The sequence below is a fragment of the Xyrauchen texanus genome, chromosome 8 (assembly GCF_025860055.1).
Source record: "Xyrauchen texanus isolate HMW12.3.18 chromosome 8, RBS_HiC_50CHRs, whole genome shotgun sequence".
NCBI lineage: Eukaryota > Metazoa > Chordata > Actinopteri > Cypriniformes > Catostomidae > Xyrauchen > Xyrauchen texanus.
In genome coordinates this window covers 11192549-11219650 of record NC_068283.1, presented here as the reverse complement: position 1 = coordinate 11219650, position 27102 = coordinate 11192549, and the positions used below count along the sequence as shown (strand labels likewise).

Sequence of the window (27102 nt, the reverse complement as noted above, 5' to 3'; positions counted from 1 at the left end):
TGCATGAAATGCCAGACCTTGAAAAATGAGAACCTCAAGCCTGCTGGGAAAATTCAACAGACCACCACCAGTCGTCCAAACGAGATGTTGGGAGTAGATATCATGGGACCACTGCCTGCGCAGTTCCTACCGACATGAATATCTACTAGTGTTCGTGGATTACTATTCTCGGTGGGTTGAATTGTTCCCCTTGCGAAAGGCCACGGCTCAGGCTGTTGCTTCATACCTCAGAAAAGATATCCTTACTCGATGGGGGTACCAGATTTCATCCTCTCTGACCGAGGCACACAGTTCACCTCAGCCGTCTTTCAAGACATCTGTGCAAGATGGAAAGTCACCCAGAAGATGACTACAGCATACCACCCTCAGACAAACCTAACCGAACGAGTAAACAGAACATTAAAACAGATGATTTCAGCATATGTGGATGACAATCATAAAAAATGGGACCAACACTTACCTGAGTTACGGTTTGCCATTAATTCAGCGGTACAAGAAACCACCGGTATATCTCCAGCCGAGCTTCACCTAGGGAGAAAATTACAGGGTTCAATGGACAAGCTACTGCATGGGCAAAACCTTGCTCCGACTGCTCCATCTTCACGATGTCACAGAACATCTGTCCGAGTTGCAAGCTAGAGCCAGAGAAAACACCAAAAAGCATCAGTAAGACAGCTCCGTAGCTACAACAAAACCCGAAGAGATGTCTTCTACAAAGAAAAAGACCGAGTATGGGTGAGAAATTTCCGCAATCAAGTGCACTTCACCATTTTTGTGCAAAACTTGCCAACAAATGGAAAGGGCCATACAGAATAATAAAACAGCTGGGACCACTGAATTATCGTGTGGCACTAGAAGACACTGGTGAGGATGTGCGTACCGTTCATGTATGTAACTTGAAGCCATGTTTCCCTACCGCTGATGAGTTAAACCATCTGGGAAAATCGAAACTTTTGGACATTTTCCACGAATCCACTGACGAAGATGAAGAGTTTCTTGGTTTCTAACAATGCTGCCCTTTAACCAACCTGGAGTTGTTTTTTTTTTTTCCAGGGGGGAGGAGTGTGGTGGAGCTGAAACATTACAAAAACAAATTAAATAATTAAATCAAGGTTGTCTCCGCCCATTTCCGTTGCTAAGTGGGGGAAAAAGGAAATGTGGTTGTCACATAAAAGGAGGAGAAAAACAAAACAAAAGAAAAAAAAAAGAGTGTGGGAAAAAGACGTGAAATTGCTGTTAAGAGTGCGATTTATCGAGGTGAGAACCGGAAAGCCTCAATAACCGTTGAAATGCCAAATGTAAACGCATGAACCGAACGAGCTGTTGGGGGTTAGACGAAGGGAAATACTAAAGAAAAAGTAAGGTGTTGTTTGTACTTACCTGGGAGGCGGTGACGAAATCGTCAGCGGGTAAAACGCTGTGTCTCTGCTGGAGCGGTTGCTGGTGAGAAAATAAATGCTCTCCATAACGATGTCTTCAGTGCGGAGCGTGTAAAAGAACCCCAAGCGAGCTGTATTAAGTGCCGTCTGGATCCTGGGTTGTTCCCGTTTACCATCCAACAGAGTTTCACCATTGCTAAAGGCTACGGCGTGGCTGGGTTTGCGGCTGGTTATCCAAAACACTCACACAAATTCACCTCTGCACTTTATACATCCGGGTATTCCGGTTCCCCACAAACTAAACAGTGAGTAATATTTTTTTTATTGTATTTGTTTTGGCTCGATTTTGTTTGGCTTTGGATTTTTTTTTTATTTTGCTACCTAACAAAATTGACATTTTTGATATTCCTTTTGTTCACAAATTCTGACTCTGTGCCTGGATGTACTAACGGTTAAATCTGTGGTCTTTGTGAAAAAAATTTGACTGACAGTTTAAAGTGGTTGTATATATTATTATTTTTTTTCCCTTTTTGTTCTTTTCTTGTGAGAAATGGTGTGAAATACAGACCTTTCTAAAACTGAGTTGGCACTGTCCTTTGTGATTTATTTTTGTATTTTCGTGTATGTAACTGGTGGCATCCAAGCTATCTGGGTTATTGGTCTGAACATAGTGACAGGGTACACCTGTCTGGCACCCAAACTTATTAACTTTTATTTCAACAATCGTGGGTTGATTGTTGAATTTATTACCAGGCCGCCACCGTTACAAGAGTGATTTCAAAGACACTAAAGAAGAGACCATAAAGGTTTCTCAGGATGACATCCTCTTTCTAAAAAAAATGAAGGAAGGCATAAAGAAGAACATTCGTGGTCATTATCAGATGCCATTACCGTTTAAAGAGAGACCCACTTTACCTAACAATAAACAACTGGCCTTAGTGAGACTTAGTCATCTCAAAAGGAAAATGTCAAAGGATGAGACGTTCAAAGAACATTACAAGGAATTCATGAGTGAGGTCCTTCAGAGAGGAGATGCTGAGGAAGTACATAATGAGGGTACAGAAGGATAAACATGGTACTTACCTCACCACGGTGTATTTCAACCAAAGAAGGTAAACAAAGTGCGGGTAGTCTTTGACTGTTCTGCAAGGTATCAGGGTTACTCCTTAAATGATCACCTTCTCCAAGGTCCTGACTTGATCAGCAATCTAAACGGTATCCTAATTAGATTTCGTCAACATCCTGTTGTCATATTGTGCGACGTGGAAAAAATGTATCATCAGTTTCATGTGGATGAGTCTGATAGAGACTTTTTGCGCTTCCTCTGGTGGAAAGATGGAAACCTCAGTCAACAGCCTCATGAGTTTCGCATGAAAGTTCATCTTTTTGGTGCAACTTCTTCACCTGGATGTGCAAACTATGGCCTGAAACATCTTGCAAATGAAAATAGTAAGTCGTACCCTCTAGGTTCACAGTTTGTTATAAGGAACTTTTATGTAGATGACGGAGTGACCAGTGTAAAGAACACTGAAGAAGCCATTAAAGTTGCAAATGAGGCAAGAAATCTCTGTGCCATAGGTGGCTTACGACTTCACAAATTCGTGTCTAACGACAGAGCTGTGCTTGATAGCATTCCCACATCAGAACATGCTTCTGAAAATAAACATCTCAATCTTACATTTGATGATTCTCCAGTAGAAAGAGCCTTAGGGATACAATGGCAAAGAGAGTTAGATTGCTTGAAATTTAAAGTTGAGTTGAAAGACCAACCTGTTACCCCTATGGCAAGCCGATTTAACTTTTATTCATTTCCAGGATATGAATTCTTGATATCAACAATTCAATTTTCACTAGTTAAAATGATAGTTATTGATATCAGGAATTCGATATCTACTAGTAACAATGGAAATTTTTGATATCAGAAATTAAATTTCCACAAGTAGCTAATTCTTGATATCAACAATTACATTTTTACTAGTTAAATGCTTATTCTAGATATCAAGAATTGTATTTCAACTAGTAAAAACTATAATTCTTGATATCTGTAATTGTATTTTCACTAGTGAAATGTCACCATAGGCTGCCATTCAAAATCAATTGTTGATATCAAGAATTGATTTCTTACTAGTTATAATTCGAATACACATATCAGCTTTGTATTTATATCATTTTTGATATCAATAATTACATTGTTACTAGTAAAAATGTGAATTCTTGATATCAAGAATTACGTGGTTACTAGTAAAAATTTATATTCTAGATATCAACAATTGAATTGCTACTAGTAAAAATTTTAATTTTTGATATCTGAAAATGTATTTCTGATATCAATATAATTTCAGATATCTAAAATGGCTTTCTTACTAGTAACAATCACATTCATGATATCAGAAATGAACATTGTCACTAGTGAAAATGGAATTATTGAGATCAAAAATGAACATTGTTACTAGTAGCAGTTCAATTGTTGATATCAAGAATAGACATTTCAACTAGTGACAATTGAATTCTTGATATCAAAAATAAAGGTTTTTACTAGTACGAATTGTATTTCTGATATGTGAAATTGGAATTTCAACAAGTAAGAAATCAATTCTTGATATCAACAATTGATTTTGAATGGCAGCCTATGGTGACATTTCACTAGTGAAAATACAATTACAGATATCAAGAATTATAGTTTTACTAGTTGAAATACAATTCTTGATATCTAGAATGAGCATTTAACTAGTAAAAATGTAATTGTTGATATCAAGAATTAGCATTGTTACTAGTGGAAATTTAATTTCTGATATCAAAAACTGCCATTGATACTAGTAGATATCGAATTCCTGATATCAACAATTATCATTTTAACTAGTGAAAACTGAATTATTGATATCAAGAATTCATATGCTGGAAATGAATAAAAGTTAAAACGGCTTGCCATAGTTACCCGTCATGGCATACTGTCAACTGTCGCTTCAGTGTATGACCCTTTAGGGCTTGTAGCACCTCTACTACTCAATGGGAAGAGAATACTGCAGGAAGTGTGCAGGCGAGGCAGTGGATGGGATGATTCTCTTTCTGATGAACTTGGTTCAAGATGGAAACAATTGTTGCGTGACTTAAGTGATTTACAGGAAATAAACCTACCTCGAACATATTCACCTGCTAGCTTTGGAAGGCCTGTTAAAGCGGAATTGCATCACTTCTCTGATGCTAGCGCCTATGGATATGGTCAGTGCTCTTATGTGAGACTTAGTAACAAAGATGGAGGTGTTCATTGTGCTTTAGTGATGGCAAAATCAAGAGTCTCCCCTCTTAAGGTCACAACAGTTCCCAGATTAGAGTTGACTGCTGCAGTTGTTTCTGTTAAAGTAAGCAGTGTGCTTAAAAGAGAACTGGAATGTGATGTTATAGAGGAAACATTCTGGACAGACTCCAACGTGGTGCTGGGATATATAAACAATGAGGTCCGCAGGTTTCATACCTTTGTTGCAAATCGTGTGCAAAGGATACATCTCAGCACAAATAGACTGCAGTGGAAGTATGTTCCCACGGAGGAGAATCCTGCTGACCATGCGTCAAGAGGCTTAACTGTGCAAGAGCTGCTAACATCGAACTGGTTTACTGGTCCCAAGTTTCTGTGGGAAAAAGAGTTGCAAAAGCCAGCAGAAACAATTTCAGAGCTCTCTTTGGGAGATCCTGAAGTGAGGACAGTTTGTGTTCTAAACATGGAGTGTAATGAAGAACTAAGCTTAGTAGATCGTCTCTCCAAGTTCTCTTCTTGGTCACAAGCTGTCAGAGCTATTGCTCGCCTTCTGAGAAGAGCAAACAAAGACAAATCAAATCATCTCACTACTGTATTAGAACGACAGAAAGCAGAACTTCATATAATCAAATGTCTGCAGAATCAAACATACAAGGATGAAATGAAAGAAATAAAGAAAAGAAGCAATGTCTCACCAAAAAATGGATTGTACCCTCTTGATGGCTTTGTAGATGTAGATGGTGTGCTCAAGGTGGGAGGTAGGCTTCATCATTCAGCTTATTCAGATTCACTAAAACACCCGGCAATTATTCCAAAAGATCATTCAATCACAAAACTGATTATTGCCCACTTTCATGAAAAAGTTGCACATCAAGGAAAGGGATTCACTGTAAACGAGATAAGATCCAGTGGTTTTTGGATTCAAGGGATGAACAGGGGCAGTAACATCCTACATCAGGGAGTGTATTATCTGCAAAAGGAACAGAAGACCTGTTGAAGAACAGAAAATGGCTGATCTTCCCTCAGAACGGGTAAATCCATCACCACCATTTACTTACACTGGCATGGATTGTTTTGGTCCATTTCTTGTCAAGCAAGGGCGAATCATCTACAAAAGGTATGGTCTTCTGCTTACTTGTTTTTGTTCTCGTGCCATACACATCGAAATGCTCACTGACATGACTACAGACTCTTTCATAAATGCCCTGCGCTGTTTTATTGCAATACGTGGTACTGTGAGACAGATAAAATCAGATCAAGAAAGCAACTTCGTGGGAGCGAAAAACGAATTGAGAGAGGCACTCAAGGAAATTGACACAAAGAGAGTGTCTACCTTCTTGTCAGAGAGACAGTGTGATTTTATCATGAACGCACCTCATGCTAGCCATGCTGGTGGAGTGTGGGAACATCAAATCGGAACAGTAAGGGCTGTACTGAATTCCACACTTGCACTTCATCCAGGGAGATTGGATGACTCGTCTCTAAGAACCTTCTTTTATGAGGCAATGGCAATTGTGAACAGCAGACCTCTAACAGTTGACACTTTAACTGATCCTAAAAGTTTAAAGCCACTTACCCCAAATGACTTGCTGACTTTAAAATCCACTGTAGCTTTGCCTCCACCAGGGAAATTTGTTCAAGAGGATATATATGCACGAAAGCGATGGCGTCATGTACAGTACCTAGCGGAGCAATTTTGGAGTCGCTGGCGTAAAGAATACCTAGCAAATATAGCTGCAAGACAAAAATGGCATGTTCCAAGGAGAAACCTGCAAGTGGATGATATAGTAATTGTGAAGGATGATGACTTGCCAAGAAATGAATGGAGACTTGGCAGAGTAGTGGAGACTACTGTTAGCAAGGATGGTCTTGTAAGGAGAGCAAAACTGCTCCTTGGTGATTAAAGGCTTAATGCAAAGGGTGAGCGGGTTAATAAGCCCTCAGTGATTGAACGTCCAGTTCAAAAGTTAATCTTGTTAATGGAGACCAGCTAGTATGTCTTTGTTTCTCTTTCATTTTCATTACAAACTCAAAGGGTGTGATTTAAGAGTTCCAATGTGTTTATGTTATTTCATGTTATTCAAAGTTTCTTTTTCATGATCAAATCAAGGTCATTTTTGATAAAGAAATCATTTGTGCTGAAGTCTTTCTTTTGAAATGCACTCATGATTTGGTGGGAGTGTAAATGACCATTAATTGGGTTTAATGGAATGTACTTATATATTGTTTATATTTGACTTTTTATAGTCTATATTTTTGGTATTTGAGTAATTGGAATTATTTCATTTATGTCTATTGGGATTGGAGTTTTAGGACTTTTATTTTGAAAGGCACTATACATCAGTCTTTACAGCACATGTTAAGGCAGTGCATGATGCGGGATTGAAGGAGAAAGACGCTAAAAATGCACTCTGTGAATGTTTTGAAAGGTTTCACTTATTAAACACGGAAGTTTGTTTAATTTTTAGTCCTGGTTTGCAGTGGAGAACAAAGTGCGTGTTATATTGAGTGAATTTACCTTTTTGTATATTATAAAAGTTTGTACATGCATTGTGCTGACTCATCGCATTGTTTACATGGTAAGGTCTCTGTCGCCGCCTTGTGGTGATGTGTAGAAATACTTTGTATGTTTTATTTCATTCTTTATTGTATGTTTCTGTTTTCATACAGCTCTTATGGTGATTCACAATGATTCATAACTATTCATGGTGATTCATGGTTACTGAATGTGATTGAAGATTGCTTAACTGTGAAAATAAAAAGGAATATGTGAACCATCAGTAAAAGAGTCGACCATAAGTAAACCAGAGAGCTACAATGACCTGAAACAGCCTGATTGTGTCGATTACTGGGTGGGTAATGGTTCGTTTGGTATGAGTGGCATGATGTAGGTTACGGGGCTGTAGATGCTTAGATGCATGGCTTGAAAGATATGCTGCGGTTGAGGCCCATGAATGGCGCATTGCGCTGTTTTGCAGTGTAGTAGGAGTTTGTAATTTTCAGTAGTGAGTTGAATAAAACGTCTAATAAATTCTGCTGAAAAACTGAAATATTGTGAATATGAAGCAAAGTGCAAAGCCAAATCATCCAGCATAGATTTAAACTCGTTATTTTTAAAATTGGGTGGAGCGTAAGATTGACAGATTGTTGAATGCTTTTAAAGTCATGCTTGTAAAGGGTTTATTATCCAATGATTTGAGCAAAAGTAGAGAAGACTTGTCTGTAAGAATAAGAATAATGAATTGGATTTACCTGTGTGAAGCATTTATCCAGGGCTGTAGGAAAGTCGTGTTATAGTCTAAAGATGAGTAGAAGTTTTTCGAATCTTTTGCTTCATGGTAATCTGGCTGTGCGTTAAGCACCAAAGCAGCCAGTTTGCGGAAGCAGTTCCACACAGTAATCTTCTTTGGTGAATCGAGATTAGGAAGAAAGACAGAGTAAAAATAATACTTAAAGTGGTAACTGTCAATGCTGTAAAACAAATTAGCTGTTGCTGCAGCATCTGTTGAAAAACTAGATGACTTAGATGGAACAGCTGTTCTGATGAAGGCGAATGCTTTGCAGCGAAGTTGCATCCGATGATTCGAGTCACTTGCATAGGTCTATTCATGGGCAATGGGTGAGGCAGAATGCCAGGTAGAGGTAAGCGGCTGTTTATATATGCTTACTCTGGCGATGTGATTGTTTGGATTAAATGACCTTGCTCATCCCAAACCTAGTTTGTAAAACTCCATAAAAAAGAGAGCAGTATGCCCGAAATCAGAAATGTTTGTTTGTGTTGGTAGTGTTGTGTGCACACGTCTTATTATCAGTTTTTTGGTCCTCTGCCATGCAAATAATTACTCACATTTTCTCCATCTCACTATGGCTGTATGTAGAGCATGCTTAAGAAAGAGGTGGTCCACTTCTTTGTATGATGTCCCATTTAACTGGGGCTGTGTCCTCATATCCCACTATAAGATACCTTTGGAGACTGCTTGGATGCAATATTCAGTTAAACAAACAAGTGATGTGCAAAACTACATATTTTCAACTTAACCGCTCTTAAAGGGACAGTTCAGCCAAGTTGTTCGTTATCTCTTAGCTGCTCTTTAAAATGATGCCTGAAGCTTCAGAATAACTGTTTTTGGCCTGCAAAATGCTTCTAATAAGATCGAGGAAGTAGTAGAGCCAAGGAACAGATGGCACAAAAACAATCCCTCCATCACAGAGCTGTTGGCATCAGATAAGAGTCCTGAAAGCAACTCTATTCTTCACTGCAGTGGTACATTCTGATTCTGTCTTTAAATAAAAGATTGGCCTGGCAGCGGCGTGGCTCTACTCAAGTCACAATAGCAGGAAGTGCTTTTGCAGACAGGACAGCAAGCGGGAAGGAGAAAGTGAGTCTGTGTGTCTGCTGTCTTGGCTGTTCTGAGGTCAGTGATTTGGGTCAGTGATTTGGGTTGTCCGTACCCACACATTGTTCCTGCGGCCTGCTCAGTGTTAGACAAAGGCCCTGTGCACACAGGAAGTGTCAGGACTGTTTGGAATTCTGGCAGTGGAGAGTGCATATAATAATTTGAGATAGATATATGATATCGGCTGTTATTCACCCATTTTTTATATATACCCTATTCTCCCCAATTTGGAATGCCCAATTCCCACTACTTAGTAGGTCCTTGTGATGGCGCGGTTACTCACCTCAATCCAGGTGGCGGAAGACAATTCTCAGTTGCCTCCGCTTCTGAGACTGTCAATCCGCGCATCTTATCACTTGTCTCGCTGTGCATGATACCGCGGAGGCTCACAGCATTTGGAGGCTCATGCTACTCTCTGCGATCCACACACAACTCACCATGAGCCCCATTGAGAGCGAAAACCACAAATCGCAACCACGAGGAGGTTACCCCATTTGACTTTACCCTCCCTAGCAACCGGGCTAATTTGGTTTCTTAGGAGACCTGGCTGAAGTCATTCAGCACTCCCTGGGTTTGAACATGTGACTTCAGGGGTGTTAGTCAGCGTCAGTACTCGCTGAGCTACCCAGGCCCCCGTTATTCACCCATTTTATGATTATTGGTTTCGGGTGTAACCATGGCTTGATGTTAACTTTTTGGCTCCCTGGCCACTGCAGACTTTTTCACTAGCCAGAATCCCCTGCCCTACAAAAAGTGATGAAGGTAAATGGAGACTGTAACTGCATGCATTTGTTTGTCAATTTTATTTTGAACAGCAGCAGTAATTAAGCCACCTTTAGAATATTTGAAGTTAAACATGACCAGTTAAAACAGGAGGAAAACTTTATCAATAATTAATCCATGGAAATATAGATTTTAACCCCTTTTAATCCATTTAACCATTCTAAATTGTGCTTGCCATCAAGAAAGTTTACCACTGTTAAACTTTTTTTTTTTTCATTTGTAGTATTGAGGCTATATTCACAGGTTAGACAGTGGATGGTTCTACATTATTGTGGTTATGGAGTGAAGCCCGACTGAATCAAGCAAGTTTCACTCTGTGCTGTCCCAGAGCTCTGGCAAATTTATCTCAGGAGCATGCTGATGTACGCTGCAGCGGTTCGCGCTAACCTTGCTTAATTCGACCGGTTAAGATGCGCATATCAGATACAAGAAGCATAATTACTGCTTATAAAGCACTGAACGTGAGATGAATATAATTAATTTGCTTCGTCTGCGGCCACCCGCCAAAGTGGCTAGTAAGGGTGACGGAATTACCCGCCACTGCTGATTTCTACCAGCATTTGGCGGGTAGGCGGGTGTTAATGTCAAGCCCTGATGGTAACTACTGTATATGTATGCCGATACATAGATGTGGTCATTCCGCCAATTGTCAGTACCAAAACCTACTGACTTGCCTTTGGATTTTGCAGAATTTCTATTTTTTATGTTTGAATAAATGAATTTCGAATAAATATTGTGTAAAATAATTATGACATTTATTTTCAGCAATTACTGCGATTTACGATCTTTTAAAAAAAAGAAAATATGGGACGACCCATTTTAAGGCCATTTCCACCTACGAGGACCATTACAATGAGTTTGATATCTGCTGTGTTACTGCCAAAACTTGGGTCCTTGAAAACCTCTGTATTATTTTCGTTTAGGGCTGGTAAATTTTGCTTATTAATATCTGAGATATTTTTTGTTTAACTGGTTTAAAAAAATTAACGCAATTTATTCTGTATCCTTTTTTTTTGCCTCCTGAAAAGTCATGCAATAGGATAAAGGTGTCCTGAGTTGTTCCTGGCAGATTTCTTAGCTTTACAGACTTCGATTATGTGGGGTTAGGGCATCTGCTGCCTGGAACATACCCAGGCACTTTTGTACAATGGGCGAAACTTCACTAATGTTTTTTCCCCACTTTCTGTGGCTAAAATTGGCATATATAAATTTGCAGGAGGTACACACTGACTCGACTGACTTAATATAATGATATACACCCTCTGATATACAGCTATAATTTAGTTTGATAAAACAAGACTTTAAATGCGGGATTCGAACCCAGACTCCTTGCATTCGAACCAAAAATGTTACTGGTCAACAGGTCATTGTTTTGAAATATTGTCCCCAACACCTTTTAAAATGAAGTAATGACCATGTATTCACGTGAACTGGTTTGTATTGTGACGGTAGTGTTTTATACAGTCAGTTTTAGTTTTATAGTAGGCCTACAGTATTTCTTATCATATTGACTTAAATTGCCCATCCAACATATCCAAATGCCCACCCCAGGATGTCAGGATTTTTGGACCAATGAGTTCACAATGGGTGGGGCTATCATGGCCAGCGAGTATTTAAGCGAACTAGGCAGCTGCCTTGGGTGGTAGCTCAGTGAGGGCGGCAATAACGTACAGTAAGGGTAGTGACCAGGAGCAAAGCTCAAGAGGCGAACGAGGCGAAACCCTCAAGAGGGAAGTTTAATACTTAGAAAATTCCCAAAGCAGAATGTTTGTGGAATGTCAATACAGTGCTGCCTTACATATACTGTAATAAAAACTACATTTCTGCAAGATGTTTGCAAACTAATTGCCACCTCTGGAAGTTCTCCTGCTGTCCATGGGATGTGAAGTAGAGCTTTTTGTGAGCCTCTTGACTGGGGTAGTGCATATGCGTGTGTGTGTGATCTGAGTGAAGTCCCCGGTCAGTGCCCCAACTGCTCTGGCCCGGCCCCAGCAGGCTCTGCTCTCAGCACTAGGTCATTCACATGCATCATCTGCTCTCTGCTGCCAGCCTGCTTGTTTGTTTTTGTCTTTGCTTTGGGAAATGTTTGGCATAGGAGAGCTGTTCAGCTTGAAGCATCTGTTGCAGGCAGCTTGAGTGTTGTTTATTTTTTAATCTATCGATTTGGAGGAGGAGACTGCAGCTCAAAAGCATAATGGAGAGTTTAAGAACACTTATGCAAACTCTGATTTTATCAGACACATTATTTTCAGGGTTCATACAAATTTTGTAAGAGTGAACCTCAAGGCCTTTCAAAGTAACTAAATTAGGGCCGGCACAACACAAACATGCCCCACAAACGACTTTATTAAAAATGTGGACAAACATAATAAATTAATACAGAATTTTGAATGGATCTAGCCCATTTAGAAGAATGTGCACTCATGAATCATGCAATCAAGAAGACCTGGACATTTATTAAGAAAGAAAACTTTCATGTTGTCTTCAAAGCAGCAGCTATGAGTCACCAACAAATGGAAAACCAGCATACTGATTTTGGTAATGGTAAAAGGCCTCATATTTATCTCTAAAATATTCCTAAAGAAATTATATTTTTAAATAATAGCATTCTAATTATTCATTGCCAAATAAAAAACCCATTTTTACAAAAAAAATGTTTTGCTGCCATAATTTTTTCAGACTTTCCTTAAAATGGGTCACTGAGCACTAGATTTCCTGTGTGTCATTTCAATGTCAGATTTCCAATGTGATTTAAGATTGCTTTCATTCGTACATTTAGCCATTTTCTCTTCCTTCGTCTCTCAGTTACTATCACACGCACTCACGCACCAACTGACCAAGCTAAATCATGGTCTTGGACATGCTGAGTATTTTGGATTTAATTCTGTCCTCAGGCAAAATTCTTGCTTCATTCTTTAAGCACGCACTGCCGTCTTTCCCTTAGATATAAAACACTTCTCTCTATACATCAAGACCTTCTCTTACACTCTAACAAGTCACTGTGATCGTGGATGGGAAGATGTTCTGGTGTCTATTTTCATTCGCTGGCATTTGCTGCCATGGCAACGTGCTCTTCTGTATGTAAGTGAGCACCATATGGGTCATGACTCAGTAGGAAGAAAGAGTGAAAGAGAGAACCTTTATGCTTGCAGTGGGCTCAGACTTGCTGTTATTTGTTATACATTTCTAATAGCCAGAGTTAATTCCATAACATTCAGAGGGCCTCATGAAAGTTATTTTTATTGATTTTCGTGACTCATGGATGCATCTGACCTAAGAAGTTGAGGACTGATTTGACCCTCCACTCATTTCTAAAAAGTGTATTGCTTCACTAGAGCTGGGCAGTATGGCTAATATATGTATCTATCTATATACAGTAAACAGTACTGTGCAAAAGATTTAGGCACTGGTGAAAGATGTTGCATAGTAAGGATGTCTTCAAAAATAATGACATAAAAAGTTTTCATTTATCAATGAATGTCATACAAAGTCCAGTAACCATAAAAAAACTAAATCAATATTCGGTGTGGCCACGTTTGCCTTCAAAAAAGCCCCAATTATCCTAGATACACCTGGACACAGTTTTTCTTGTTGCTTGGCAGATATGATGTTCAAAGCTTCTTGGAGAATTCACCACAGTTCTTCTATCTATTTAGGCTGTCTGAATTGCTTCTGTCTCTTTGTGTAATCCCAGACTGACTCTATGTTCAGTGGGGGTCTTTGTGGGGGCCATGACATCTGTTGCAGGGCTCCTTGTTCTTCTATTCTAATCTTTTCTATTTACTAAAGTAATGTTTGGGATTCTAACATTTATATTTCCTATTGACACACTAAAGCTGAAGATATAAATAACCATCTTAAGACAAATGTTTGCGTGAAACATCTTATGTGCCTAAGACTTTTGCACAGTACTGTATATCTATATATTAAGCCTTTATGTATCTCAATATGTATATATTTGCTCTGAAATGGCTTAAAAGGTTGTTGGTGTTAGGTTTGGTTTTTTGTTACTGTTTTTATTTGAGGAACCATCATTTCGACCAAACAGACATTGTTGCCTAATGTTTAATGTATGAAGTAGAAAATAATCAAGGCATGTTTCACTGTTTTTCACTAAATGAATAATGATAATGAAGAATGAGTGTCATTTATATGCACAAATACAACTTTAGGCCAGAGTCCACTGTCTCTGGGAAAATTGTATTGGATAGTGGTGGTTTTAATTCCCTGAGGAAATTATTTTATTGTTTAGAGTTTAAAATGTTACTTACCTATACTGTTGTTATGCATATCACTTTACCTTTTATTGTATTATGCATGTATATACAGTATGTATGAATATACTCACTGAGCACTTTATTAAGAACACTATACTATAGGCCTCCCTGTGCTCTCAAAACAGCCTCAATTCTTCATGGCATGGATTCTTGGTTGGAAAAATTCCTTTGAGATTCTGGTCCATGTTGACATGACTGCATCACGCAATTGTCAGCTGCACCTTCTTGCTGCGAATCTCCCATTCTACCACATTCCAAAGGTGTTCTATTGGATTCAGATCCAGTGACTGGGAAGGCCACTGAAGAACAGAGAACTCATTGTCATGTTCATGAAACCAGTTTTAGACAACTGATGCTTTGTGACATGCTTTATTATTATGCTGGAATTAACAATTAGAATAGGGGTTCTCAACGGGGGCCTTCAAATGATGCCAGGGTCGCTGAGAGCAATTATACGGGTTGGTATGCATTTGTACCATGGTTCTTCTGATTTTGAAGTGTAGCGACGCATCTGAAGTATCTAGTTTAGCAGCGTCAAATAAACAGGCGGGTGGTGGTGGCATAGTGGCTAAAGCACATGGCTGTTAATCAAAAGGTCACAGGTTCTAACCCCACGGCAATCACCATTGTGTCCTTGAGCAAGGCACTTAACTCCAGGTTGTTCCGGGGGGATTGTCCCTGTAATAATTGCAATGTAAGTCGCTTTGGATAAAAGTGTCTGCCAAATGCATAAATGTAAATGTAAACAGGCGGAGACATAACCTCGGCTAATGAAACTTCATGATTTTGTAGATCAGTGGTTCTCAACCTCTTTTTGATGAACGGGGTTCAAATGGTTTCCACTCGCGAGCTTTGCACTCGCGCTTCTCTGTCCATTGAGCCGTATCCATAGAGGAACTCCCTTTGATGTAGCTAAATTATTCCCTTGCTGCTGGTGCACCCCCTCAATTTCTGTTTTCTCCCACATTACAGGGCAGAAAAAACAGAGGTACTGAGTGATGACCTGCTACAGGTGAGACATCCATCCATCCATCCATCCATCTTAGAAGTGTTCACACTGTGTATGTGTGCATCTGTTAGCTGATTTTTAGATGTGTTTGTGTTTTGTATTCAGGTAGAGAAGCGTCTGGACTTGGTGAAGCAGGTCTCTCACAGCACACATAAGAAGCTGACCGCCTGTCTACAGGGACAACAAGGCACTGATTTAGAGAAGAAATCAATCAAATCACCCTCTGTACGTTAGCACTCGTATGTCACATACCTCAATTTTCAACATTACACTTTCATACACTCATAACTTTTTTATTTGAATGTTTTCCTGAACAGAAAAGGTTGCCCCTGACTACACTTGCTCAGTGTATGGTGGAGGGAGCCGCTGTGTTAGGAGACGACTCTCTTCTTGGGTGAGCACTCACACAGTATGTTTGCCTCGGAGCATTGTGCTAGCAACATCAAGGCCATGGGTTAGATTTTCAGGGAACACACATACAGCTGACAAAAAATGTATACCTTGTCCTTGAATGCACTGTTAGTCACTCTTGAAAAGCATCTGTTAAATGCGGAAATGTAAAAGTAAATCTTTTACGCCTGGGCTGCATCACATTTTAACACAATATCCGTTTTACATAGCATTCAAGATTAGCATGCTAATGGATTAGCGCATCCCAATTCATAGTATGTTTAAAAAGGAGCATGATCTGTGTGTGCTTTTGGGTTTCATTAAATGCAGTATCTAATTAGTAGTAACTGATTTGATTGACTTCTGGTCTTTTCCTTCAGTAAGATGCTGAAACTTTGTGGAGATACGGAGGAGAATTTGGCCCAAGAGCTGCTTGTCTTTGAGCTTCAGATAGAACGAGATGTGGTTGAACCTCTGTATGTGCTGGCTGAGGTAATGTAGATTTCCTGTAGTAATCCACATCTCATACACACCCTCATGAATCCTGGAAGTTTTAATACTCTTATGAATATCATTCTCATCTTTATCTTCAATAAAAACTTATAAATGCTTTCTTTACAACAAAATGTTTGTTAGTTTTCATGCAAGACAGACTTATTGTTTAGTGATCCTCCCATGTGTCCTGCCTTTTAGGTGGAAATTCCGAACATTCAGAAACAGAGAAAACACTTAGCCAAACTCGTCCTGGACATGGATTCTGCAAGAACACGGTTCAGAATATCAATGATGTTCCTGATGGCAATTAGTTTGTTCTGCATTTTATTTTCTGCTCTAACTGTGTTGTTTTATTCTCCTGGCCTGTAGGTGGCAACAGTCATCCAAGTCTTCGAGTCACCCCAGTAATGTGCAACAGGGTGGGGCCAAGACTGATTCCCTGAGAGAGGAGATGGAGGAGACAGCCAACCGGATGGAGATTTGCAGGGTGGTGATTTCAATCACTCTTTTCTCTGCTTTCAATCAGTTGCCATTTACTCTACATGTGTGCCAGAAATAGTAAGTAGAATATGGTAGTATGTAATTCCGAACTTAACCCATGATTGCAACATTTCACTACAATACCAATCTTACTATTAGTATATATATATATATATATATATATATATATATATAGTATTTCATATATATATTGAACACAGTATGCAGGTTTCTATATGCATAGAATACCCGGATGATCTACTACATTGGCAAAATATACCACAGAGTATTATCAGACTGCCGAAGAACATTTGTTCACAAAATTTGATTAAAAATACTACGTTTTTGTGATGTCATTTGACAACAATTCTACAGTTTTTTTAAATGGTTGCACAGTGTGCAGTACAGTATTCAGCAAAATCAGAGGCCAAGTCCATTTGGGATGCCATGGTGTAAGTTTCAGATGATTAGATTACCATCTAAGTAAAAAATTGGGGTTAACCGGATTTACGATTATTTGCTAATTTAATTTAATTTGGCAAAAAAATGTCATATCATATTACAGTTGAATGAGTTAGTATATGCATTTCTTAGATATATATGGACACTAAATACAGCCCTACAATATAGTAGTGTCGTACTATAATAAGAGATGGTCCAACGCCACTTGTATGCATTCTCGGCACAGAATGATGCGCTTCAATGCAACCAGTTGCTGGGTGTAAAGGGACAGTTCACCTAAAAATGTAAACTCTCTCATCATTTACTCACATTCATACCATCCCAGATGTGTATGACTTTCTGTCTTCTGCAGAACACAAACAAAAAATCTATATGAATATCTCAGCTCTGTAGGTCCATAGAAAGCAAGTGAATCGTGACTAGATCTCAATTTATCTCTTTAAAAGCACCACAGCAAAAAATTTACATTTATGCATTTGGCAGACGCTTTTATCCAAAGCGACTTACAGTGCACTTATTACAGGGACAATCCCCCCGGAGCAACCTGGAGTTAAGTGCCTTGCTTAAGGGCCCAACAGTGGCATCTTTGTGGTGCTGGGGCTTGAACCCCTGACCTTCTGTTCACTAACCCTGAGCCTCAACCACTGAGCCCCACTGCCCCACTTACAGTTGAATGAGTTAGTATATATAAAAAAATATACTAGTTGGTTGCTGGGTGACTAGTAGAAAACCCTGTTAGGGTTTATACAACCCTTTATACAACGTTTATACAACGTCTGTCTGCATCTTTTACGTCCGTCGTCTTCAGTCAAACTTTCAAATGTTCCCAAACAGCGATTTAAGGCAGAAGATTTTGCCCAACTTTTAATTACAGCATGTCCACTGACTTTATGGCATGTAAACATATATTTGTATTTAAGATTTATACCTGTAAAAATGTGTCTAATTAATTATATCCACGAAAAACAGATCATTTTAATGTGAATATTTAAATAATTAAAATAAATAATAACCAACTAGTTTCTTGGAAGCTCTTTGAGACAACTTCTATGCAATTATAGTTAAAATTCTATAAAAGAATCTTAATTCACAGCCCTAATACTTATGATATAGAGAGAATGTACTGTGTGTGTGTGTATATATATATATACACACACACATGTATATATATATATATATATATATATATATATATATAACACGTAAAATAAATGTATGCAATTAAACGCAATGCCCCTGGATTGTAATATGGAAGATTCTTGAGAAATGCAAGCTTGTATTACCACCTGTTTACTCCAGAGGACAGTCATTGAAATTTCAGCTGTATGAGCAACACACAGTTTATACAGTTTATATTGTTTATATAGGTCAAATTCGGTCTAAGGGATCTCAAGATGTGTTCTAAATATTAAACAATATTTAACTTTACACAGTGACCTAAAAATGTCTGTTTATGAGGCAACGCACCCGAGATGCTACACAAGCATGTCTGACGCTTGTTGAAATTGATGGTCCTTAAACAAGCCCTCATAATAAATCTCCAACTGATTGATAAATTCACTTGTGAAATGGATTGCTGTGAATTGTATGCCAATGATTGGCTTGTGTTCAATAATATGGTAGTAAACAATACATTGTATTCTAAAGCCGCTTTTTGTATTGAACTCTTCTGCCACAAGAATGTAATGCATTTTAATTATCTTATTTATATATATATAAATATATATAATATATATATATATATATATATATATATATATATATATATATATATATATATATATATATATATATTTAGATTTAAAGATAACTATGTATAATTATTTCATCATTATATATTGAATTATTGTTATATGAGGGGCTTTCTCAGCAAATATTTGTTTATGCGATTAAATGTGATTAATTGCGATTAATTAATCGGAACATTATGTAATTAATTAGATAAAAAAAAAATTGCGATTGACAGCCCTAATATATATATTAGAGCCCGACCGATATAGGATTTCACCAATTACCAATATTGTGGCCGGTATAGTTCATTTTTGAGCTGGAATGAAAACAGACCTTATCTCTGTGGATTGTGCACCAATTTTGCACCGATATGACTATAAAAATGTACTCAGAAGGCTGCTTTCTTAAATATTGTATTTGACATTATTATTCTACATTGTCAACATTGCAAATAGTACAATATTTCTCTCTGAAATGTAGTAGAGTGGAAGTATAAAATAATAGAAAATGCCATGGTAATAATCAAGTACAAGTACCTCTAAATTGTACTAAAGTACAGTTTTCTTGCTTATTAAAACGCTGTTAATTTTTAACAAAACATGTTTACACATTTGCTTCCACTTAGCTGACAAGGTATGAAAGTAGCTAGTTAGCTATAAGATCATTGTCACAGAGAGTAAAATATGGACATTGTTTATTTACTTTCCAGCATTGCATCTCACCAGCTAGGTAACAACATAGCGTGAAATCAACACTCAACAGACACAGTTCACCACCGAACCACTGTCTGCTGAACTGAAAAGATGCTCTGCTGCTCACCTTTCAATCTGCTATGTTACTGACTGCACTGACAAAATATAGCTGGCGAGCAACAGATGTGATAAACATGAGTGACATAGTGTCAGGAGCAGGGTTAATGTTATATTAGTTATATTGAAAATGGAAAATGATGGAGTCATTGTTTATTAACTTTCCAGTATGTATTTCACAAACTAGATAGCAACTTATCGAGAAGACACCGCTTAACTCCTCACCTTTTAACTCTGTTAACTCTGTAACGCTTGACCCTGTCTGCAGAACCACTTTCAGCTCAGCTGGACAGCTATGACACCAATTCTAAATCACCCTAAGCATTGTTTCTGCATTATATGCTCTGAAAAAAAAAGTTTTAATATCTGCGCATATCGGAAAACATATACACCGATCCCGATATATCTGTAAAAGGCTAATATCGTCCTATAATATATATATATATATATATATATATATATATATATATATATATATATATATATATACACAGTACTGTGCAAAAGACTTAGGCACATAAGATGTTTCACACAAACATTTGTCTTAACATGGTTAATAATATCTTCAGCTTTAGTGTGTCAACAGGAAATATAAATGTTAGACTCCCAAACATTACTTTAGTAAATAGAAAAGATTAGAATAGAAGAACAAGGAGCCCTGCAACAGATGTCATGGCCCCCACAGAGACCCCCACTGAACATCATGTCAGTCTGGGATTACACAAAGAGACAGAAGCAATTCAGACAGCCTAAATAGATAGAAGAACTGTGGTGAATTCTCCAAGAAGCTTTTAAAATCCTATCTAACAAAAACCAAGAAAAACTGTGTCCAGGTGTATCTAGGAGAATTGGAGCTATTTTTATAATTTTTTGCCATGTGTAAATAAAACATTGCACGGTTATTAACTTTTGAGTCTAAATTCTTGCGGATAAATTAACCGTGACATTTTTAATTGTGGTTAATAGTGAAATCGCAACATCCCTAACATTTTCATTTGAAAATGTATTGATTGTGCTACACTTATCCTCATCCACACGGGAACTGTTTTTACCTCCACCACAAATGGAGACTTTCGAAAGCGCTCTCCATAACTGCATTCTTTGGAAAATTATTATATGAGGAACCTAATAACCTGAAGATTTTTTTATATGAAAATGGATAAGAGTGGTCATGGAAAAGTCACTATGAGACTGACCCAATCTCAAAATGTTTTTGTTTATTAGAAATGAGAAATATAAAAATCTCTCCCTCTGTAGGACCAGTTATCAGCCGACATGTACAACTTCGTGGCCAAAGAAATAGACTATACAAACTACTTTCAAACGGCAAGTAATTCTGCACACTGTTAAAGGTGAATTGTGTAATTTCTCTGCTTCTAGCAGCACCAAACAGAATTGCAAAAATAATTATTGTTTTCAAACACTCCCTTCATCTGCCATTGCTCACAGCCAATCAGTTACTTTTTAACCTGAGCTATAAATGCCATGTGACTAATCACTCTGGTGCCACAGGAAAATGACACCTCACATACTGATTGGCTGATGGCACCACAAGAAAGTGCACAGTCTCAAACCCAGAGTTTTCCTGAAAAATTTACTTTTGTCAAAATACAGTTAATTTTGAATGGCCATCAATGGAGAAAAATACAAGTTGAAGCTAACCAGCCAAACCATGACCCTCATGATTGCAATTCCGTTTGTTGCTGCTGCTAGTGGTGCAGAAATTACACTCTTTACCTTTAGAACCACTCTTAAAACAGCAAGCAATGCTACATGACCAATTAATCCGATGATATGATTTTATAACGAAAAGCTATGAGAACCCTGACATTGTGTGTCCTCGTATCCCTCTTCCTGTAGCTCATAGAGGTTCAAGCAGAGTACCACAGAAAGTCTCTGGAGATTCTGCAGAGTGTGCTGCCACAGATCAAAGCTCACCAGGGTGAGGCTCTCCACCTCCATATTAGTGTGTGATTGCACAACTTGGGTACAGCGGTGTCTTTCATTTGCGGGTCTGTCAGTAGACCTGTTCTGTGGCTTTGAATTTAGTTTGAACAGCCTCAAAAAAGATGCTTTTGAATGTGATTGTGTGATTAATGTTTGTCATGATGTTTTCCAGAGGCCTGGATAGAGAAGCCATCGTATGGAAAGCCTTTAGAGGAACATCTGACCCTCAGTGGCAGGGAAATCGCCTTCCCAATCGAAGCGTGTGTCACCATGCTGCTAGAATGTGGCATGGAGGAAGAGGTGTGAGACATGCCATATTTCTACTTTAGTCATTTAGTATTTATACCATATATCCGATTTGTTTTTACAGACTGTGGGAATGATCGAATGTATTGCCTGTTCATTGACATTAAAGGAATTGTTCACCCAAAAATACTAATTATGTCATAATTTACTCACCCTCATTCCAAACCAGTTTCTTTTTCTATCTTATGCAGAGATAAGGAGAACCCCCTTTTGAAGAATGCAGCATGTGTTTTTGTCCATATAATATAAGTCAATGAGGTCCAAAACTTTCAAGCTCTAAAAAGCACATAATGGCAGAATACATGTAATCCATATGATTTGAGTGGTGTAATCATGTCTTATGAAGTGATAAAATTGCTTTGAGTGAGAAACTGACAAAAATGTAAGCCCTTATTCACTGGAAATCTTGACATCAGGCCCTATTGGAACACAGTGCAGGCTTTAAGAGGGCTAGACAGTTGTTTGATGCTGCACATGATTGCCAGGTACTCCATGTTGGTATAATTATTCATCAATAAAACCTAGAAAATTATGAGGGAATTTAAATTTTTGGGTAAAGTGAGTCAATTTGAACTACCATTGTACAGAAAAGACATATATATATATATATATATATATATATATATATATATATATTTCAAAATTCCATGGTCTGAAACAACATGAGAGTGAGTAAATGATGAGAGTATTTTCATTTTATGTAATATGTTCTCTAATATGTAATATTACATTAACAGTCCTACTACTATTAATAATAATAAGTAGTAATTGTATTATACTTAAGCAGTATCTAACATCTGTGATGTTCTGTTATGCAGCACTTTATTTGACTAAATATAACTCCAATGTTGTATTTTGGATTGTGCTTTGAGGTTCTGTATATAAGCACTTTGTTAGATAAAAATAATAATACAATATTATGTTGAAAATGAATTGTTATGTTTTCATTTGATTAAAGTTTTAATTAATTAATTTATTTATTTGAACACTATTTTGATGATAAAATTGAAATAAACTGTTGAAATGGAGTAAAAAAAACCAAAACCAAATGAGAACCAAAAATGAATGATCGTACTCGTAATCATTCTAAAAAAAATGCTATTGGGAATAGGGGTGTGCAGCGAAGCCATTATCTGTATTTGTATCTGTTCATTTGACCAAATTATCTGTATCTGTCTCTGTATTCAGATAGAACCAGGTGTGGGCGTGGCTTAATCCGGAAGCGAAAAACACCCATTTTTAATTAGAAATGTTACTCTTACTTTATTAATAGAAAGTATAAATGTATGTCTTGTATATGTATTTTCATAATAATAGTCTAATAATAACAATTTTATAATAATAATAATAATAATTATTATTATTATTATTATTATTGCCCCATTAGACTAATTAATATTTAAAAAAATGTAAAATAAATCGTTTTTTTTTTTTTTTCTTACCAGATGAAGCTGATTTTGTAGGCTACTTTAGCTGTGGAATATGTTGAAAACTTTGGTTTCTCCTGGTATTTCAGATATTAATATCTGCATGAAACAGAATTTTCGTTTGTCTGTGCATGTATAACAACATTATTCTGGAGGCAAGAGGTGTCAAGATCACATTTTGCTGTGAAAAATAAATACAACTTCCAACATTAAAATAAATTTAATTTAATAAATATAGCCTGCAAACAGGTGAAAGTCCCATAAGTCTATCAGGGATTTTTAGTTAAATAATAATAATAATAATAATACATTTATAAAGCACCTTACCTGAGTTCAAGAAAACCTAGCATGGTTTAATGAAGAAGGGAAAAAAGCATGTTTCAATTTCTTTGTTTTACATAAGCAGGAATATTCCTGATAGACGAATACTCTGTGGAGCATTTAAACCTTTATTTGGTATAAAGTCTTAACCAGTTAATTACCTTAATAGCTGATGTGGATATAAATGTGGTCAACTTTAAAAGACGGATTGACGAGCTCTGACATGAAGTCATCACTTCAGATCAGGAATTTAACATCTCGCTCAGGTTTAGGCTATAAATTAATACATGGGCATCGCGTGTGAATCGTGTGATACATTAACAGACATTTTAAGAAGTGGAAAGTGTATATGACGTCATATTTTATTTCATATTACACTTTACAAGCTCCAGGAGCTTGAATTAATTCACAACTTCCAGCAGTTTGGGTACACAGGTTTTAACCATTTTGCCTGGTAAATATTATAAATAATCATTGTAATTGCAAGTTTTTCAGGTCTTTGAAAGTGTACTGTTCTTGGCCTAAATAAGCTGCAAAGTGAACCAGACTGTAGGCCTACAGCATTAGTCACAAGTCTGGCTATGCTAGATTTTTTTTTTTTTTACTTTTTGGACATTTTATTACTTTTTTACAGTTAATAACAGTTAATAATCTGCAGTTTATTATTTATGACACTTTTTGTCTCTCTTAGGGTTTATTCCGCGTGGCACCTTCAGCCTCAAAGCTGAAGAAGCTGAAAGCGTCACTGGACTGTGGGGTTCTTGATGTGCAGGAATACTCAGCCGACCCACATGCCATCGCAGGTAAGCATCTGCACATCCATTCTCTCTCTCTCTTTTTAGCTTGTAAATGTGTGCGCTGTTTTACCCACAGTGTCCTTTTAGCAGCTACATAGGCTCAGACCCCATGGCAGTTCCCATTAAATTCTGTCCCAGGTTAAATTGATCTCATTATAGTGGGTCTGTAGCATGACCCAGTGCGCCTGGTAAGGGGGTCACAGCCGATAGGCAGTACATGCTGATTGTGCCTTTGACAGCTCATTTATCTGTCAGGCTTCCCTTTGCTCTATCGCATTACAATGTAAGATTCCAGCACAGAATACCAAACCTCCACTCACTTGGGTGACCAGATATTTAAAGGGATAGTTCACCCAAAAATGTAACTTCATCAATTGAACCCCCTCATGTTATTTCAATCCCGTATGACTTTCTTTTGTTTCCTCAGGCGCGTTGAAGTCTTATCTTCGTGAACTTCCCGAACCTCTAATGAACTTTGAACTCTATGATGAGTGGATTCAGGCCTCAAAGTGAGTAGGAATGACCTACCATAACACACATTCCAGTGCCCTCATTTTGATGGAGTAAATGATGACATAATTTTGCGAATGATCTACCAAAACATAGGCAGCAACATTAAGATGCCTTCTAAGATACCTCATTTTGGCCAAACTCTAAGGCAGTATCACATTTATGTGTAACGGTGTACAGCTGATAGATAGCTGTAAAATGTGTATAAACCTTACTCACCTGACCTCAAGAGGTGCACTAGTGACGGACACATGGTCCTGTAGCTTTTACCCTCCTTGTTAGCGTGCCCACCTCCCATGCCAGAGACACGGTTCGAGTCCCATACGGAGCGGGTAGAACAGGAGCATCACAATGGTGCCGTGACCTGGATGGGAGTGAGGTTTAGGGGGGTGAGTGTAATGGAGGCCAGCTGATAGATAGCTGTACAATGTGTATAAACCTCACCCTCCTGACCTCAAGATGTGCACAAGTGACTGATGCTTGGGGCTGTAGCCTTTAGCCTCCTTGTTAGCGCGACCGCCTCCCATGCCGGAGACGCCAGTTTGAGTCCCGTACAGAGCGGGTAGAACAGGAGCATCACAAAGCTGTTCTATTCTACATGGAGAGGATCCCTTTATGTGGGCTGCCATGTTAGAATCACTTGACCAGCCAAATGCTACTAATTTTATCTCAGAAACCAACTTGCAATTGGATAATTTCACGCATGGATTAAATTAACATGGCTGACTGTCAATGTTGATTTTCTACAATAGCATCTTTAACTGAAAACTACTCTGTTTGAATGATGCTGCATCCACACTCCTGCTGTAGGTGTCAGTGTTAGTCCAAGACAACTTGAACAAAAACTTACTGAGTCCAACTTTTAATAATATACAAAATGCAGGACGTAATTTTGGGCAAAATACAAGACATTACGACTAATAGTTGGCAACCCTTATTGCATTGTTAGCTTAGCAACATGCTAACAACAAAGTCTATTGAAATTAAATGTGTTGCGTTCATGAGCGACTGTTAACGGACCTGTTTGCAGCATTCCAAATCATTTGAGGTTGCTTTATTCAATGGTGAGGTTCCATTTAAGTTTGGATGCTAACCGTTCAGTTCGAAACTCGACACTCCTGCATGAGACACTCCTGCATGAGACATTGTGCCTCAAAGTCAGTCTAGTGCATGTTTACATAAAAAATGTTTTTTTAACTCAGATTAACTCAAATTAATGTATATAGCACATTTAAAATAACAGAATTGACCAAAGTGCTTCACAACTATAACATTTTAAACAGCAACATTGTAAAAATTACCACAAACATGCAAACCCCTAAAACACAAAATGCAGACACTTAAGAAAAACACACATACATGAACACAATGAAGATGGAGGCAAAAATGTGATCAATGTGAACAGCCCCTTTGAATGTAGCAGCATTCATTTAGTAGAATGCAAGCTTTGGAACAGAGCTATTATCTACATAAAAATACTGCAGTAAATTCATATACCATAATGTGTCTCTCCCTGTTTCCTTCTGTAGTGTTCAAGATATGGATAAAAGACTCCAAGCCCTGTTGGCTACATGTGAGAAACTACCAGCAGACAATTTGAACAACTTCAGGTATGTGTGCCTGTTAGTCACTGGACGCTCACTGTGTCTAATGAGATGTTTTTTTTTTTTAATCAGTCAACTTCTCATTAGCAGAGAGGTATATCAAATATGTCAGTACCTTCTCAGCAGAGCCGGTCCTAGCCTTTTAGGGGCATTTAACAAAAACTTGTTTGGGGACCACGTCAGTATGTTTGTAACACTACTTAACCCTTTATAGGGCATTCATTGAAATACTTGTAAATTCTAAATTTCAACCATAAAGTGTTATTGGAGGATATTATAAAACTTTTAAACTTTTGTGAGTTTAAAAAAATAAATAAAAAATATTTAGGCTGGAAATCAAGGGCAATGAAGTTACCATATATGGTCCCTCGCCAGTCTAGGGTAATTCTTTCCCCAAATAGTGTATATATAAAAAATACAATAAAAACACATATAACTTTGTTAAAAACATAAAAATATTTATTTAGGAACATTTTTATTTATTATTAGGATTTTTTTTTTAGTCAAGTCCAGTGAATTAGCCACTGCTTCTTGGTACTTGATGAAGCAGTTGCGGTCAGCATTGAGGCACAGGTGGACCTTGCGGACCCTGCAGACCATGTTTGACCTCAAGATGTTCCCCTTCCTGCTGCAGTACTTGCAGGTCTGGCAGTTAGAGTAGACAGGGGCGTGGAACAAGGACATGTCAAACCGCACATAACTATCTGGGGTGTGGCTGCGGTGTC

General features: G+C 37.8%; 1 pseudogene; it reads left to right on the top strand.

The window, feature by feature from the left end:
* LOC127648249 (rho GTPase-activating protein 44-like) overlaps positions 1-27102 on the top strand; it is a 111016-nt pseudogene that overhangs the window by 31731 nt on the left and 52183 nt on the right.